The sequence below is a fragment of the Bombina bombina genome, chromosome 10 (assembly GCF_027579735.1).
Source record: "Bombina bombina isolate aBomBom1 chromosome 10, aBomBom1.pri, whole genome shotgun sequence".
NCBI lineage: Eukaryota > Metazoa > Chordata > Amphibia > Anura > Bombinatoridae > Bombina > Bombina bombina.
In genome coordinates this window covers 3,139,136-3,157,187 of record NC_069508.1, presented here as the reverse complement: position 1 = coordinate 3,157,187, position 18,052 = coordinate 3,139,136, and the positions used below count along the sequence as shown (strand labels likewise).

Genomic DNA, 18,052 nt, shown 5'->3' with positions numbered 1-18,052 from the left:
CAATCCTGAATCTGCACCCACGTGGAACGGAGTTGCTGGAGATGCTCCTCCAAAGCCGGAATACCCTGAGACATGAATGAATCGGGCAACAAGGATGGTTGAAACCCATAATTCGCCGTGAATGGGGATAAATAGGAGGAAGCATTAATAGCACTATTAGGAGCAAACTCTGCCCAAGGTAACAGTTCAGACCAATTATTGTGGTGATCTGAGACATAGCAACGGAGGAACTGTTCTAGAGCTTGATTAGACCGTTCCGCAGCCCCATTGGATTGAGGGTGATATGCCGAGGAGAAAGAAAGCTGGATCACCATTTGAGCACAAAAGGAACACCAAAATTTGAAGACAAACTGGCTACCCCGGTCCGACACTATCTCCTTGGGTAACCAATGTAAACGGAAGACCTCCAGGGCAAAAATTGAAGCAAGCTCCTGAGCGGTAGGCAGCTTCTTCAAGGGAATGCAATGTGACATTTTAGAAAAACGATCAACCACCATAAGGATAACAGTATTGCCATTGGAAAAAGGAAGCTCGACAATGAAGTCCATGGAAAGATGTGTCCAAGGACGCTCAACATTAGCAATAGGTTGAAGAAGACCCACAGGAAGACACGTCGAGGAGTCTTATTCTGTGCACAAACTGAGCAGGAGGCAACATACGCAGCAACATCAGAACGAAGACCTGGCCACCAGAATTGTCGAGTGACAAACCAAATCATTTGGTTCTTGCCTGGGTTACCTGCGGTTTTAGGATAGCGGTAAGTGTGCAAAAGTTTAGTTTGAAGGTTCTCAAGAACAAAACACTTACCACTAGGTTTCTCAGGAGGTGATTTGGTTTGTGTAGCCAGGAACTCCTCCCCAAGGGAGATTTCAAATTAGTACGTATGGTAGCAAAATATGGTCAGGAGGTATAACTGGAGTAGGTACAGACTCCTTCTTGGACAGAGGTGAAAATTGTTGAGAGAGGGCATCAGCCCTAACATTCTTACTACCAGGCAGGTAGGAGACCACATAATTAAACCAAGACAAAAATAGCGCCCATTTCGCCTGTCGGGGCGACAAACGTTTTGCTTCAGATAGATAAGTTAAATTCTTGTGGTCAGAAAGAATGAGCACTGGCGCGCTAGTACCCTCGAGAAGATGCCTCTATTCCTTGAGTGCCAAAATTATGGCCAATAATTCCCTGTCGCCAATTTCATAATTGCACTCCGCTGGAGACAATTTCTTGCAGAAGAAACCGCACGGATGCAAGGAACCGTCAGGCGTAGGACGTTGAGACAAGAGGGCACCTACTCCAGTCTCAGACGCATCGACCTCAAGAACAAAAGGCAGGACTGGGTTAGGATGAGCCAGAACTGGAGTGGCAGCAAAGGCAGTCTTAAGGCCTTAATGGCAGTAGGTGACCAATGGAGTGGATCATTCTCTTTACGGGTCATGTCTGTGATAGGTTTGACCAAGAAAGAAAAGATTTTAATAAAAACTTTCTATAGTAATTGGCGAACCCCAAAAAATGTTGAATAGACCGAAGATTAACTGGGCGAGGCCACTGCAGAACTGCAGAAAACTTGTCAGGATCCATGGAGAACCCTGCAACGGAGATAACATAACCTAGGAAGGTTACTTGAGTCTGATGGAACTCACATGTCTCGAATTTACAAAACAAGCCGTTCTCACGTAGTCTCTGAAGAACCCGTGTAACATCAGAACGATGAGCCTCAAATGTGTGTGAGTGTATGAGGATGTCGTCTAAATACACCACAACAAACTGTTGCAACATATCTCGTAGGACATCATTAATAAATTCCTGGAAAACAGCAGGAGCATTACATAGGCCAAAGGGCATTACAAGATACTCATAATGCCCGCTCCTGGTTTTAAATGCTGTTTTCCATTCGTGGCCCTCCTTGATCCTAACGAGATTGTACGCTCCTCTCAAATCAAGTTTAGAAAAGACCGTAGCTCCCTTGAGGGGGTCAAAGAGTTCCGTAATGAGTGGAATAGGGTAAGCATTCTTAATGGTAAGACGATTAAGACCCCTATAATCTATGCATGGTCTTAACTCGCCACCCTTTTTCTTCACAAAGAAGAAGCCAGCCCCAGCAGGAGAGCAGGATTTGCGGATGATCCCCTGCGACAGAGCATCGGCAACATACTCAGACAGAGGGTAAACCTGGCCCTGAGGAGGAATGGCTCCGGGTTGCAGGTCTATGGCACAATCGTAAGGCCGGTGAGGAGGCAACGTACCGGCACGCACCTTGTCAAAAACGTCTAGGAACTCTCGGTACTCCTCTGGCAATTGAGATACAGAAGAAGTGCACAAGACTTTAACTGGTTTCCGAAGACAAGTTAAAATATATTGCGGAGACCACGACAAAATTTCGGACCTGTGCCAGTCGAGACTGGGATTGTGCTTTTGGAGCCAGGGATAACCCAGAACAACTGGAAAATGTGGAGAATTTATCACCTGGAACTTAAGGGTTTCAAAATGGAGAGCCCCAACAGCCATAGATAACGGAGCGGTCTCGTGAGTAACGAGTGTGGGCTGAAGGGGCCTGCCATCAATGGCCTCAACAGCAAGCGGAACGGACCGAGGCAAAACAGGAATGGAGTGCTTTGATACAAAAGCACTGTCAATGAAATAGCCTGCAGCACCGGAGTCAACAAGAGCCTGGGTAACTATGGAGCAGTCCACGCAAGAAAGGACAACCGGGACCAAAGGTTTCTCCTTTAGCGGTTCTGGGGACGAGGATAAACCACCCAAGGTCTGCCCCCGACAGGACCTTAGGTGTGAGCGTTTTTCCGGCCGTGTAGGACAAGACTTCAAAAGGTGGCCCTGTAACCCACAATAGAGGCAGAGCCCCTCTCTCCTCCTAAAGGCCCTCTCCGCCGCGGAGAGACGCGTGAATCCCAACTGCATCAGCTCAGCAGTACCTGGTGACTCGGGACCAGGAGGCATGGGAGGAGAGGGAGGCATGGGTGGGAACGAACACGTAGGAGTCAACGGAACAGGAGGCTTCCGCAAGCATTCCTTGAAAGAGGGCCTGTCTCTGAGTCTGATGTCAATAAGGATAAAAAAAAAAGACACCAATGCCTTGAGATCCTCTGGTAAATTTCTGGCAGCAACTTTGTCTTTAATCGCATCAGAGAGCCCATGAAAGATAGCGGCAACAAGGGCTTCATTGTTCCAACCTACCTCTGCGGCAAGCGTATCGAACTCAATGGCATACTGAGCAACAGATCTCGTACCTTGCTGAATGGACATGAGCCGTTTAGCAGCAGAGGAGGAGCGAGCCGGAACATCAAATACCCTTCGAAAGGAGGCCACAAATTCAGGGTAATTTGAAATCACAGGTTTATTAGTCTCCCACAAGGGATTAGCCCAGGCAAGAGCTGTGTCAGAGAGTAATGAGATGAGAAATCCCACCTTAGCTATGTCAGAGGGAAACGTCTGAGGTAACATCTCAAAGTAAATGCCCACCTGGTTCAAAAACCCTCTGTACTGAATAGGATCACCTCCATATCGCTGAGGTAGAGGTGCAGAACCAGACATGCTCCTGGTAGGACTAGGTGCAGCAGCGGAAACAGGAGCAGCCATAACTTGCGGGACACTTTGGTCCAAATGTGCAGTGCGAGTCAGCAGGGTTTGCAGGGCTAGTGCAAATTGATCCAAGCGGTGAAAGGTAAAGGTGGATTATTAGCACCATCAGGATTCATGGCCCTTGCGTAATGCCAGGGTGCAAAGAATCAGACTGAGACGAGAAGTGGAAAAATAATCACACCTTTATTAATAGCAAAAAATATTAAAAAGTCCACAAGTCAAATAACAAGCCAGGAGTCAAAATCAGAGCTGGTAGTCAGACGAGCCGAGTCAGGAGCCAAAGCGAATAGTCAGACGAGCCGGAATCAGGAGCAAGGAGAACAGCAGAGTCAGGAACAAGCCAGGGATCAGGAACCAGGAGGGACGTCAGACAGCCAGGTAATACACTGGAACTCTCACAAACAGGTCTGAGACAACGCAAGGGCAAAGCATACTGAACAGAGGCCCTTTAAATAATAAGTGATGACATCACAATTCTGAGACTGCAACCTGTCTCACATGGATGATGTACACCAGTCTGGCCATAAAAGGGCATGCAGGAAATGAGCAGCATCACACACTATGCACCAGAGTCAGCAAGAGAAGTGAGTAAAATGGCTGTCAGCAGCACATGGCAAACAAAGCAGGGAAAAAACCATGACAGAGACCAACTGTCTTCCCTCCCTGGAAGGGGTTCGGCCGATGGGGAGAGAGGTCTGCCACCTTCTCTCCCTGGTAGGGTTGCTGCCTCTGGGGAGGGAGACCGACTGTCTCGGCTCTCAGTTAGGGGTTCTGTGGAAGGGGAGGGAGGACAACGACCTCCGCTCCTGTGGGTTAGTTCTGCCGCTGGGGAGAGAAGCCGACTGCCGTCTCTCCCTGCACCTGGCTCTGCCGCTGGGGAGAGAGACCGACTGTCTCCTCTCCCAGGAAGGGTTTCTGTTGAAGGGGAGGGAGGATGACTACCTCCACTCCTGGGGGGATGGCTCTGCTGCTGCGGAGAGAAACTGACTGCCGTCTCTCCCTGCACCTGGCTCTGCTGCTGGGGAGAGAGACCAACTGTCTTCTCTCCCAAAAAGGGGTTCTGTTGAAGGGGAGGGAGGATGACTACCTCCGCTCCCAGGGCATGGCTCTGCCCCTGGGGAGAGAGACAGACTGTCACCTCTTCCAGGAAGGGGTTCTGTTGAAGGGGAGGGAGGATGACTACCTCCACTCCCGGGGAATGTCTCTGCCACTGGGGAGAGAAACCGACTGTTGTCTCTCCCAGTACCTGGCTCTGCCGCTGGGGAGAGAGACCAACTGTCTCCTCTCCCAGGAAGGGGTTCTGTTGACAGGGAGGGAGGACGACTACCTCTGCTCCCCGGGGATGGCTCTGCAGCTGGGGAGAGAAACCGACTGCTGTCTTTCCCTGCACCTGGCTCTGCCGCTGGGGAGAGAGACCGACTGTCTCCTCTCCCAGGAAGGGGTTCTGTTTAAGGGGAAGGAGGAAGACTACCTCCACTCCCGGGGGACGGTTCTGCTGCTGGGGAGAGAAACCCACTGCTACCTCTCCCTGTATTTGACTCTGCCGCTGGGGAGAGAGACCGATTGTCTCCTCTCCCAGGAAGGGGTTCTATTGGTGGGGAGAGAGGTTGGTGACCTCGGCTCCCTGGTTTCCCAGAGCTGCTGCAGGTGCTGGGCAGAGGCCAGCGGCTCTCTGCCCTGTTGCCAGCGCTTCTGCTGCGGTGGCTCCTTGGTCCAAGACCATAAGCTCGGGGCCAGGCTGCTAATCTGTATCTAGCAGCTTTTCATTGCTTATTCCATGTTGCCACTCCTCGGAGGACAACCTCCATGAATCCCAGACTGCTGCGCCACAGCTCCCTGCAGAATCAGCGGCATGCTGCTGAATGAGGTCTAGCAGCCTCTTGTATTCCTTTTCCAGTGCCTCTTCCTGGTCACTTATAAAATCCAGATTGTCTAGTAGCCATGATTCCTCCAAGAGATCCAGCAGCATCATCTCAGTCTGGACCAGTCCATCTAATTCAGATAGCCATTCATCCCTGGGCTGCTCTCCCAGGAGAGGCACTCATAAGTCCCACTGGAGCAAGTATATTTCCTCTTCATTGGAGAGGGTCGTTACTCGATAGCCCTGCTCTTGTTGAAAAGCCTCCATCCAGAGTTGCCAGCGGATAAAGTCCCTCACTCACAGGTCATCCTGTGCAGACATAGGACCGACCAGCTGGGCCAGCACCTCTTACAGTCTGTCGGATCTCGGCTTCCATGGTTACCGGCTACTGTGGCACTTCTCCTCTGTCAGCAGGAACCGTGTGGAAGAAGCATATCCCACCCCTGCCAACAAATGTGACGGATACCTCAGCTACCCCGACTGGGTAGCTCCGCCAAAAGGGTGCTGCTTCCTACCTGCCGACTGCAGCTGTGTAGCCGCCAAGTGATTACAGCAAATAGCCCACCCTGATACCAGACAGCACCAGTATTCAGAATCCCACCTTGTGACAGACTCTGGCTACCCCGACTGGGTAGCTCTGCCAGAGGGTCCTTCCTATATCTGACAACAGGCCGCTATGTAGCAGAGAAAGTGATTATAGCAACCCCCACCCAAATACCTAGACAGACTAGCGTTCAGGTGAAACAGGAACTGATTTTATTAGGAAACACACACTACTTTTATACACCCAAATCTCCCCCCATTCCCACCCCTCCAGGCAGGCTAGCACCTGCTATAGCAGCCACAGTACAACAAAGTCCTAGGACACAGAGGTGGTGGTTTCGGGGTGATCCCGGGGGAGCTCTGGGGCAAAGGGCCGCTGGAGCGACCAGGGGTAAAGTTAGCAGGTGTCTAGCGTGATGTAGCCGACCGGGAGTTCCAGGAGCCCGGCAAGCCTGAGAGGGGTTAGGCGGGTATCCATTGCGGTGCTGCCAGCCGGCAGTTCCAGGAGCCTGGCCAGCCTAGAAGGGTTTTCCCGGTCAGAGATCAGCTCTTCGCTGACAAAGTTCATATAGTAGAAACAACAGATATCACAAATCTGGGAGATCATGTAAGCCCTAAAATGGCCAAATCTTGTGTAAAAGGGAGTTAACCAGGTAGTAGGGGGGTGGGGGGAAGCCTGGGTGGTTTTTTATGACTCCTTCAGAATCGATTGCCTTTTGAAATAAATTACTTGTTTTTAATGCCTTGAGACTCACTGGTTCTTTGTTCATCTGTGTATATATATATATATATATATATATATATATATATATATATATACACAGTCATTTGCAAAAGTTTATGCACCCCTGACAATTTCCATGATTTTCATTTATAAATAATTGGGTGGTTGGATCAGCAATTTCATTTTGATCTATCAAATAACTAAAGGACACAGTAATATTTCAGTAGTGAAATGAGTTTTATTGGATTAACAGAAGATGTGCAATATGCATCAAAACGAAATTAGACAAGTGCATACATTTGGGCACCACAACATAAATATTGCATCAATATTTAGTAGAGCCTCCTTTAGCAGACCCTAATAACAGCCTCTAGATGCTTCCTATAGCCTGTAATGAGTGTCTGGATTCTGGATGAAGGTATTTTGGACCATTCCTCCTTGCAAAATAGCTCCAGTTCAGATACGTTTAACGGTTGCAGAGCATGGACAGCCCACTTCAAATCACCCCACAGATTTTCAATGATATTCAGGTCTGGGGACTAGGATGGCCATTCCAGAACATTGTACTTGTTCCTCTGCATAAATGCCAGAGTAAATTGTGAGCAGTGTTTTGGGTCGTTGTCTTGTTGAAATATCCAGCTCCGGTGTAACTTCAACTTTGTGACTGATTCCTCAACATTATTCTCAAGTATCTGCTGATATTGAGTGGAATCCATGCAACCCTCAACTTTAACAAGATTCCCAGTACCGGCACTGGCCACACAGCCCCACAGCATGATGGAACATCCACCAAATTTTACTGTGGCTCGCAAGTGTTTGTCTTGGAGCGATGTGTTCTTTTGCCGCCATGCATAACACCCCTTGTTATGACCAAATAACTCAATCTGTTTCATCAGTCCACAGCACCTTCTTCCAAAATGAAGCTGGTTTGTCCAAATGTGTGTTTGCATACCTCAAGCGACTCTGTTTGTGGTGTGTGTGCAGAAAAGGCTTCTTCCGCATCACTCTCCCATTTGCTAAATTGTTGAACGATGCACAGTGACACCATCTGCAGCAAGATGATGTTGTAGGTCTTTGGAAGTGGTCTGTGGGCTGTTTTTGACCGTTTTCACCATCCTTTGCCTTTGCCTCTCCGATATTTTACTTCTGGCCTTAACAAGAACTGTGCTTGTGGTCTTCCATTTCCTCACTTTGTTCCTAACAGTGGACACTGACAGCTTAAATCTCTGCGATAGCTTTTTGTAGCCTTCCCCTAAACCATAATGTTGAACAATCTTTGTTTTCAGGTTATTTGAGAGTTGTTTTGAGGCCCCCATGTTGCCACTCTTCAGAGGAGAGTAAAAGAGAACAACAACTTGCAATTGGCCACGTTAAATACCTTTTACTCATGATTGGATGCACCTGTCTATGAAGTTCAAGGCTTAATGGGCTCACCAAACCAATTGTGTGTTCCAATTAATCAGTGCTAGGTTGTTACAGGTATTCAAATCAACAAAATGACAAGGGTGCCCAAATTTATGCACCTGTCTAATATTGTTTTGATGCATATTGCACATTTTCTGTTAATCCAATAAACCTCATTTCACTACTGAAATATTACTATGTCCTTCAGTTATTTGATAAATCAAAATGAAATTGCTGATCCAAACACCCAATTATTTATAAATGAAAATAATGCGCCACCCATTCTCAATCGGAGACAGGTCAGGACTGCAGGCAGGCCATGCTAGCACCCGCTGACATGAATACCTCATGATTGAGATGCTAAGGGGTTCATTTTCCTTAGCCTGTATGCTGGAAAACATTTTTTTTTTTAAGAAGAACTGTGTTGCTGTGTTTATGTGATTTTCCTTTGATATGCCAGGACCCTCATAAATACTTTGTAAGGTACACAGAAGAGAACTTTTAATGTCTAAATGGTCATTTTATTACCCCAACCTTTCAGCACTGGGACTGATGGAACACAGAGACTCTATCTATGCTTCAGAAGCATAAAGAATGCAATATATATGATGTTTGGTATCAAAATACTCTTCACAACATCACTAAGAGATTGCCTTTCTGTTTATATGGACTAGATTTACCTAACAAAAATTATAAGGTGTTCCATAATTTCAGGCAAAGAATTTTATTACCTGTCATAACAGAGAGGGGAGTGGATATTTCTGGAAAAAGAGAGGGGTTTCCTAGCCCTCTGGAAAGAGGGTGGGTCATATCATGGAAACTGGTATAAGAATTTTGTGTTTTAACAATTCAAGTGTTCATTCTTACATGGGAGGCTGCTGCAGCGTGAGTGAATCTTTCTGACCCATCTCCCTGGGGCAGATACCAAACCTAGTAAAGTGTAAGGTTTCTGTTATTTCTCCTTTGACTGCTAGTATTAGTACTGTGATTTTAGTTTATTTTTTGCTAAATTGTATTCTGAGAGTTAATGTGTAAGTTTGGGTTTTTCCTTAGGGTTTCCCCATCAATAAATCATAAGTTGTGGCAGTTTATCTAGTTTGAGCGGCAGTAAAGGGGAGTTTGGGGAATTTTATCTAAGTCTAGTAAAGACTAGATAATGTTATTAACCCTTGCACCCACTGAACTAAGTCACAGGCTTGCCAGGAGTGGCTAAACTGTGACAGATTAGTGACAGTAGAAAGGGTCTGATAACCCTTTCTGTGCCAAACAAGTGACTGGTGCAGGGTTGGTTAACCTTGGTTGTCACAAATTGGTGGGCAGTGGTGTAGATATATATTTTATTTTTATTAGATGTTAGTGCTTTGTGGATTTGCTAGTGTGAAAATCCCAGTACTAAAAGAAATTGTGACTCTCACAATTTCCAAAGGCTAAAACTCAGTGCATTATATAGTTAGACATTGCAAACAGTCCCCTTCCCTATTCTCTGTTTTTCTTTTCTATTTTTTTTTACTATGGAGGCATACCAGCAGCAGACCAAGGAAATGAAGGTACTGTTATGCCAGGAGAGAGAGATTCCCTCCCGTGGAAAGACTAAGGAGGGATTGATACAAGCTCTTTTGGAATATGATACCAGCCAGGCCGCACAAGCTGAAGCTTCAGGAGAGGTGTCTGCAGCTGTGGGCAGTGATTAATCAAGATCTGGAGATCCATTGGACTGTTATTTGCAGAATGTTCTGAAACATATAGGCTCAGCGGATGCAAGTTTGCGCATGGAGCTGATTGTAAAATTTCAAGTACGACAGGCTGTTAGGGAAGCAGCTGAGAGATAGGCTGCTAGGGAAGCAGCTGAGAGATAGGCTGCTAGGGAAGCAGCTGAGAGGGAGGCTGCTGAGCGACAGGCTGATAAAGAGAGAGAGGCAGCTAGGGAAGCAGCTGAGCAACAGGCTGAGAGAGAGAGAGAGAGAGAGAGGCTCTGGCAGCAGAGAGACAGGCTGCTGAAGGACAGGCTGAGAGAGTATCAATTACAGCTTGCACGTTTGGCGAGAGAGACTGTCTCACCTTTTGTTAGTGAATTTAGAGACTCCTCTGTTCCCAGAGTGTGTGCAGAGAATTTTCCCACTCTGGAGAAAGATGGCAATAAGAATGTATTCCTGTGTAGCTTTGAAAAAGTTTTCAGACAGTTCCAGCTGCCAAGGGAGCAGTGGGCCAAGTATCTCACCCCTGGTCTGAAAGGCCCTGCACTGGATGTTTTTGCTAAACTTGCCCCAGAGTTTGATCAGGACTATGATGCCATTAAAGCTGCCTTGCAGAGAAGGTATAATCTCACTCCTGAGGTGTACAGAAATAAATTTCGTACTCTGCAGAGGTGTATATCAGAGCGCTATACTGCAGTTGTTGGAAACCTGACAACAGCCTTTAAACAGTGGATCAGAGGGCTAGATATTGCCACTATGAAGGAGCTGGAAGATTTAATGGTTAAAGAGCAATTCATGCAGCTGAGTCCAGCAGAGGTACAGGAGTGAGTCCTTGATCGAAAACCCAAAACAGCATTGGAGGCGGGTGAGCTCACATATTTTTACACAGCCAACAGGTCACCAGTTAATGGGAGAAAATAATTTGTTAAAGGGGCATCCACCTGGAAAGGAGCTGCTCCACGAACCCCCTTCACAAAGCCTGTTGTGCCTTTGTCTAATGTGTCTTTTCCCTCTGGGAAAGGGGGTGCGAGTGCTGCACCTGGGCAGGGGGATACCCGCATGTGTTTTGCTTGTCACAAAATGGGTCACATCAGCACTAACTGTCCAGACAAACCTTCAGAATCAGCAGGGGGAGGCCGCTCATCAGGATTACCATCTTCTGTTTTATTTGTGAACGGGCCAGAGGAAAGTAACAATGAGAACTTACAACCTGTGACTGTTGGAGATAAGGTAACAATGGGGCTTCGGGACACGGATGCAGAAGTGACTATTGTCCGTCCAGAGCTAGTGAGCTCTGAGGACATTATCCCTGGAAAGACTCTAGCAGTAAAAGGGATTGGGGTAGTACAGCCTGCAGTGCCTATGGCGCGAGTGTATCTAGATTGGGGAGCAGGCAGAGGGTTAAGAGATGTGGGTGTGTCAGATAATATTCCTACAAATGTATTGCTTGGTACTGATTTGGGTAGATTATTGTCACAGTATATGCCTGACCATGATACCTGTGACATAGGTAAACAAGATATGGGTCCTAATGTACAAGGGACAGTTTGTAACTATGCCCAGATATGTGCTGAAGGGGAGGGGGCAGGGTGTGTGTGTGATGCAGCCTTTACCTGAACCAGATATGTCTGCAGTGCACTGTAAAAATGTGGAAGGATGCACTGACAGGGAGAGAGAGACGAATGTTAATGATAGTCTGTTGGTGCTTGAACCAATCATCACTCCTCAGTACCTGGAGTAGTGCCAGAGGGGAAGGGTTCATCAGTATCAGTGGTGACCCGACAGCATTCTGCCTAGATTAGGGAACAGGGGGTGCTTCAGCCCGAGGACCCAGGGTAGAACACTGATAGGGAGGTTGGGGGGCCTCATACAGCACAGCAATTCATAATTGGTCAGAGTTAGGATTTTCAGCAGGCCCAGGGGACAGATCCCACCTTAGAGAAGATCAGGGACCTAGCTAGGCAGCTGCCTGCTGACTCTGATAAAGAGAGAGTATACTGGGATAAAGTGAGGTTGTATCGGGAGTCCATTCCAGTGGAGGGACAGGATCCCTGGCTAGCTGAGAAACAGTTAGTGGTACCTAAACAGTTAAGAGTTCAACTGTTGGGAGTGGCCTATGAAATTCCTATGGCAGGACATCTAGGGGTACAAAAAACCAAAGCCCGGTTGTCCCATCACTTTTATTGGCCTGGGATGGGCACTGATGTTGCTAAATATTTTCGCTCCTGTCCTGTATGTCAGAAAGTGGGGAAACCTGGAGAGGTGGGTCGTGCCCCTTTAATTCCCCTTCCCATAGTGATCCGGGTCCTTTGAGAGGGTGGCTGTGGATATAGTAAGGCCCCTAGCTATCCCAAGTAGTTCAGGGAAAAGATTCATTCTGACTATAGTGAATTATGCAACTCGCTACCCAGAGGCTGTGGCCCTGTAATCTATCAGGGCTGATAAAGTGGCTGATGCTCTATTAGGTATATTTTCAAGGGTAGGTTTCCCTAAGGAAATGCTAACTGATCAGGGCACCCAAAAAGAATAAAAAGAAAATTTATGTTTAACTGATAAATTTCTTTCTTGACACGATGAGTCCACGGATCATCTAATTACTATTGGTAATATGACTCCTGCCCAGCAGGAGGCAGCAAAGAGCAGCACAGCAAAGCTGTTAAATATCACCTCCCTTCCCTCCCACCCCAGTCATTCGACCGAAGTAAAGGAGAGAAAGGAAGCAACAAGGTGCAGAGATGTCTGAAGTTTATAACATACCAACAACCTGTCTTAAGAACAGGGCGGGCCGTGGACTCATCGTGTCAAGAAAGAAATACATTTATCAGGTAAGCATACATTTTTATTTCTTTCTAATGACACGATGAGTCCACGGATCATCTAATTACTATTGGGAATCAATACCAAGACAGGAAACCTAAATGGAAGGCACCACTGCTTGAAGAACCTTTCTCCCAAAAGCGGCCTCAGCCGAGGCAAAAGTGTAAAATTTGTAGAATTTTGAAAAAGTGTGAAGAGAGGACCAAGTTGCAGCCTTGCAAATCTGTTCCGCAGAAGCTTCATTCTTGAATGCCCACCTTGAATGAGCCGTAACTCTCTCTGGAGGATGCTGTCCAGCAGTTTCATAGGCAAAACGTATAATACTCTTCAGCCAAAAAGAAAGAGAAGTAGCCGTAGCTTTCTGTCCCTTACGTTTTCCTGAGAAAACCACAAACAAAGCAGAAGACTGACGAAAATCCTTAGTCGCCTTTAAGTAAAATTTTAGAGCACGTACCACGTCTAAATTGTGCAGAAGCCCTTCCTTCTGAGAAGAAGGATTAGGACACAATGAAGGAACAACAATCTCCTGATTAATGTTCCAGTCAGAAACTACTTTAGGGAGAAACCCTAACTTTGTACGTAAAACTGCCTTATCCGAATGAAAAATAAGGTAAGGTGACTCATACTGTAATGCCGAGAGCTCTGAGACTCTACGAGCAGATGAAATAGCAACAAGAAACAAAACATCCAAGATAACAACTTACTATCTAAGGAATGCATAGGCTCAAATGAAGCCCCTTGAAGAACCTTAAGAACTAAATTAAGACTCCAGGGAGGAGTAACTGGTTTGAACACAGGCCTGATCCTGACCAAGGCCTGACAGAACGTCTGCCAGATGTTTATGTAACAAAATAGACAAGGCAGATATTTGACCCTTTAGGGAACTTGCCGATAATCTTTTCTCCAAACCTTCTTGGAGAAATGACAGAATTTTAGGAATCCTAACTCTACTCCAAGAGTAGCCCTTGGATTCAAACCAATATAGATATTTACGCCATATCTTGTGGTAAATCTTTCTACTCACAGGTTCACGAGTCTGAAACATGGTTTCTATAACCGAATCTGAAAATCTCTGCTTGGATAAAATTAAGCATTCAATCTCCAAGCAGTCAGCTTCAGAGAAACTAGATTTGGATGAAGGAAGGGCCCTTGAAGTAGAAGGTCCTTCCTCAACGGAAGTCTCCAAGGTGGAAGAGATGACATTTCCACCAGGTCTGCATACCAAATCCTGTGAGGCTAAGCCAGTGCAATGAGGATCACCAATGCCCTCTCCTGCTTGATTCGAGCAATGACCCGAGAAAGAAGAGTGAATGGAGGAAATAGGTATGCAAGACTGAAATTCCAAGGTACCGCCAGGGCATCTATCAATCCAGCCTGAGGGTCCCTTGACCTCATTCCGTACCTCGGAAGCTTGGAATTCTGCCGAGATGCCATGAGATCCAATTCCAGCTGACCTCATTTGAGAATCAGGCTGGAAAACACTTCTGGATGGAGTTCTCACTCCCCCAGGTGAAAGGTCTGTCTGCTCAGGAAGTCCGCCTCCCAGTTGTCCACCCCTGGGATGTGGATTGCCGACAGGCAGCAATTGTGGGTCTCTGCCCACCAAATTATCTTGGCTACTTCTGTCATGGCTAAGGAACTCCGCGTTCCTCCCTGATGATTGAAGTAAGCCACTGAAGTTATGTTGTCCGACTGGAACCTGATGAACCGGGCCGAGGCTTACTGGGGACAGGCCAGAAGAGCATTGAAGATTGCTCTCAGCTCCAGAATGTTTATGGGCAGAACAGACTCTGACTGAGTCCAAGTTCCCTGAGCCTTTAGAGAGCCCCAGACTGCTCCCCATCCTAGAAGACTGGCGTCTGTTGTCACAATCACCCAGGAGAGTCTGCGAAAGCAGGTTCCCTGGGAGAGATGATCCTGAGACAACCACCAAAGAAGAGAATACCTTGTCTCCTACTCCAGCTGTATTCATGGAGACAAATCCGCATAATCTCCATTCCATTGACTGAGCATGTTTAACTGCAGAGGTCTGAGGTGGAAACAAGCGAAAGGGATGATGTCCATTGCTGCCACCATCAGCCTGATTACCTCCATGCACTGAGCCACTGATGGCCGAGGAGCGGACTGAAGCGCTAGGCCACAATTGAAAATCTGTGATTTCCTGATTTCTGTCAGAACAATCTTCATTGATAGGGAATATATTATGGTTCCCAAGAAAATTACCCTTGTATTTGGAACTAAGGAGCTCTTTTCCAAATTTACCTTCCATCCGTGAGATCGCAGGAAAGATAACAACATTTCCGTGTGGGACCTTGCTTGTTGAAAGGATGGCACCTGGACCAGGATGTTGTCTAGATAGGGCGCCACTGCAATGCCCCATAATTGGAGCACCGCCAACAGGGACCCCAGAACCTTTGAGAAAATTCTGGGAGCTGTGGCAAGGCTGAAAGGAAGAGCCACGAATTGGAAGTGTTTGTCTAGAAATGCAAACCTTAGAAACCTGTGATGATCCCTGTGAATTGGAACATGCAGGCACGCGTCCTTTAAATCCACAGTTGTCATAAATTGACCCTCTTGGACCAAAGGAAGAATGGAACGAATAGTTTCCATCTTGAAGGACGGTACTCTGAGAAATTTGTTTAGACTCTTGAGATCTAAAATTGGTCTGAAGGTTCCCTCCTTTTTGAAAACCACAAACAGATTGGAATAAAACCCCAGACCCCGTTCCAGCATCGGAACAGGCACTATCACTCCCAGGTTGGAGAGGTCCCGTACACAGTGTAAGAATGCCTCTCTTTTTGTCTGGTCTACGGATAATCTTGAAAGCAGAAACCTGCCTCTGGGAGGAAAATTCTTGAACTCTAGTTTGTATCCCTGGAACACTATGTCCACTGCCCAGGGATCCTGAACATCTCGAACCCAAGCCTGAGCGAAGAAGGAAAGCCTGCCCCCCACAAGATCCGGTCCCGGATCAGGGGCAGGCCCTTTATGCTGTCTTTGATTCAATAGCAGGCTTCTTGGATTGTTTTCCCTTGCTCCAAGACTGATTGGATCTCCAGGAAGGTTTGGACTGTTTTTGCTTGGAAGAGGAAGCGGAAGAATTTCCCTTGAAATTTCGAAAGGAACGAAAATTACTCTGACGTCCCTTTTGTTTGTTTCTCTTATCCTGAGGGAGAAGATGACCCTTCCCTCCCGTAATATCAGAGATTACTTCCGTCAAACCCGGTCCAAACAAGGACTTCCCCTTGTAAGGAATCGTTAAAAGTTTAGACTTAGATGACACGTCCGCAGACCAAGGTTTTAACCATAAGGGCTAGTACAGCAAAACCTCACATTTTTGCTCCCAGTTTGATAGCCTGTAGGGAAGCATCAGTAATAAAGGAATTAGCCAACTTAAGGGCTATTATCCTATCCTGGATCTCATCAAGGGGAGTGTCTGTCCTAATAGCATCAGACAACGCATCAAACCAATATGCCGCTGCACTAGTGACGGTAGCAATGCACACAGCAGGTTGCCATTGTAAACCTTGGTGTACATAAATAATCTTTTTTTACCACTTCCTTGCTCTAACATAGGCAAAGAGAATGACTGGGGTGGGAGGGAAGGGAGGTGATATTTAACAGCTTTGCTGTGGTGCTCTTTGCTGCCTCCTGCTGGGCAGGAGTTATATTCCCAATAGTAATTAGATGATAGAAGAATGCCTAAAGAAACTTGGGACTCTATCTTTGAATGCTGTTAATCTTTCTAGCTATACTCTTAGTGAGAGTCAAATTGATGTACTAAGTAGGGGTTTAGGGTTTGCTCCATCTAGAAATTTTTCCCCATTCACCACTCTATTAGACATCAATAGGTTTGTTAGGAAATTAACACTTAAGAGATTTTTTAACTTGAACCAGGAACCTCAATCAGATGATAATCTTGATGCTTAAATCTCTGACCAGGGATGTGAATATGTCTCATTTAATGACGCATGTGCATTAAACACACTATTTGGATTAAATTAAGGGAGTGACACACTGCTTGAAAGTGTCAAACCAAAAAAGCCCAAAAGGGTTAAATCAGACTTTTACCCTATTCAATTTAGAGGGCAATCCCCTAACTTGTTCCAAAAAAGTGTGGAAAGAGAAATTTTGCAGCTAGCAGACAGATTAAATGATAAAAACAAAAATAACAAAATACATATCTAATTTGATTACTTCTGAAAATTTGGCGTTGGAACACCTGCAAAGTAATGATAACATTGTCATTAGAAACTCTGACAAGGGAGGTAACATTGTTGTATTGGATAAGGTTCATTATTTTGCGGAGGCACAATGCCAATTACAGGATTCTAGTGTGTACATGCCCCTATCAGGTAATCCCACTAATGCTTTTAAAAGGGAGCTTATAAGCATTGTAGATAATGGGGTCGGTATAGGAGTATTATGTCAGGAAGATATACAGCATTTGATTCCTGATTACCCAGTTGTGCCCTTGTTTCATCATTTTCCCAAAATCCATAAGGATCCAGTGAATCCCCCAGGCAGACTCATTGTTTCGGGCATCGGCTCCCTTTTGGAGCCTCTGTCCGAATGGATGGATGGGATACTGCAACCCTTGGTTTAGGGTCTTTTTACTTATTTGAGGAATTCCTATCACTTATTGGAATGCCTGGAAAAGGTGGTGTGTCAGGAAGGGCACAGCTGGGTGGTAACTGATGTTGTATCTCTTTATACGGTCATCTCTCATTCCTTGGGTATATTAGCAGTGAAGTATTTCTTGAACAAATTTACTAATTATGAAACTGATACAGTGGAGTACATCAGCAGAGCTCTGTCTTAGAGTTCCTGCTTATCCACAATTTTTTTCTATTTGATGATAAATTTTATTTGCAGTGCTGTGGCACTGCAATGGGGGCTAAATATGCCCCATCATTTGCTAATTTGTATGTTGGTTTCTGGGACCTCAAATACATTTTTGACCACAATAACCCTTTTGTTGACAGGATTTTGTTTTATAAGAGGTTCATTGATGTTTTGCTTTTTATCTTCAATGAGCCTCTAAGTGACGAGGGTTTTAACAATTTTTTGAGTTTTGTTAACCAGAATGACATGCAACTCGATTTTGTGGGAATTTTGAGCGCCTCACAGGTTGACTTTCTGGATGTGGCGCTGCAAGGTGATGTGGGTAATTAAGTAGTAGTTTCACAAACGTATCGTAAGCCTAGTGCAGGCAATACAATCTTGCATGCTAGTTCATGCCACCCCCAACACCTTATTTGCGCCATACCCAGGGGTCAATTCATCAGGCTAAGGAGGAACACCAGGGACACTAATGTTTATATGCGTCAGTCAATGGACCTATGTGAAAGGCTTGAAGCTAGGGGATATGATCGACATCAATTGTTTTCAGCAAGGATGGAAATCAGCCAG

At 46.1% G+C, this 18,052-nt stretch overlaps 1 pseudogene; it reads left to right on the top strand.

The window, feature by feature from the left end:
• Window positions 1-5,832: 5,832 nt before the first annotated feature.
• Window positions 5,833-17,815, top strand: LOC128641177 (uncharacterized; annotated as a pseudogene).
• The last annotated feature ends 237 nt before the right edge of the window (window positions 17,816-18,052 follow it).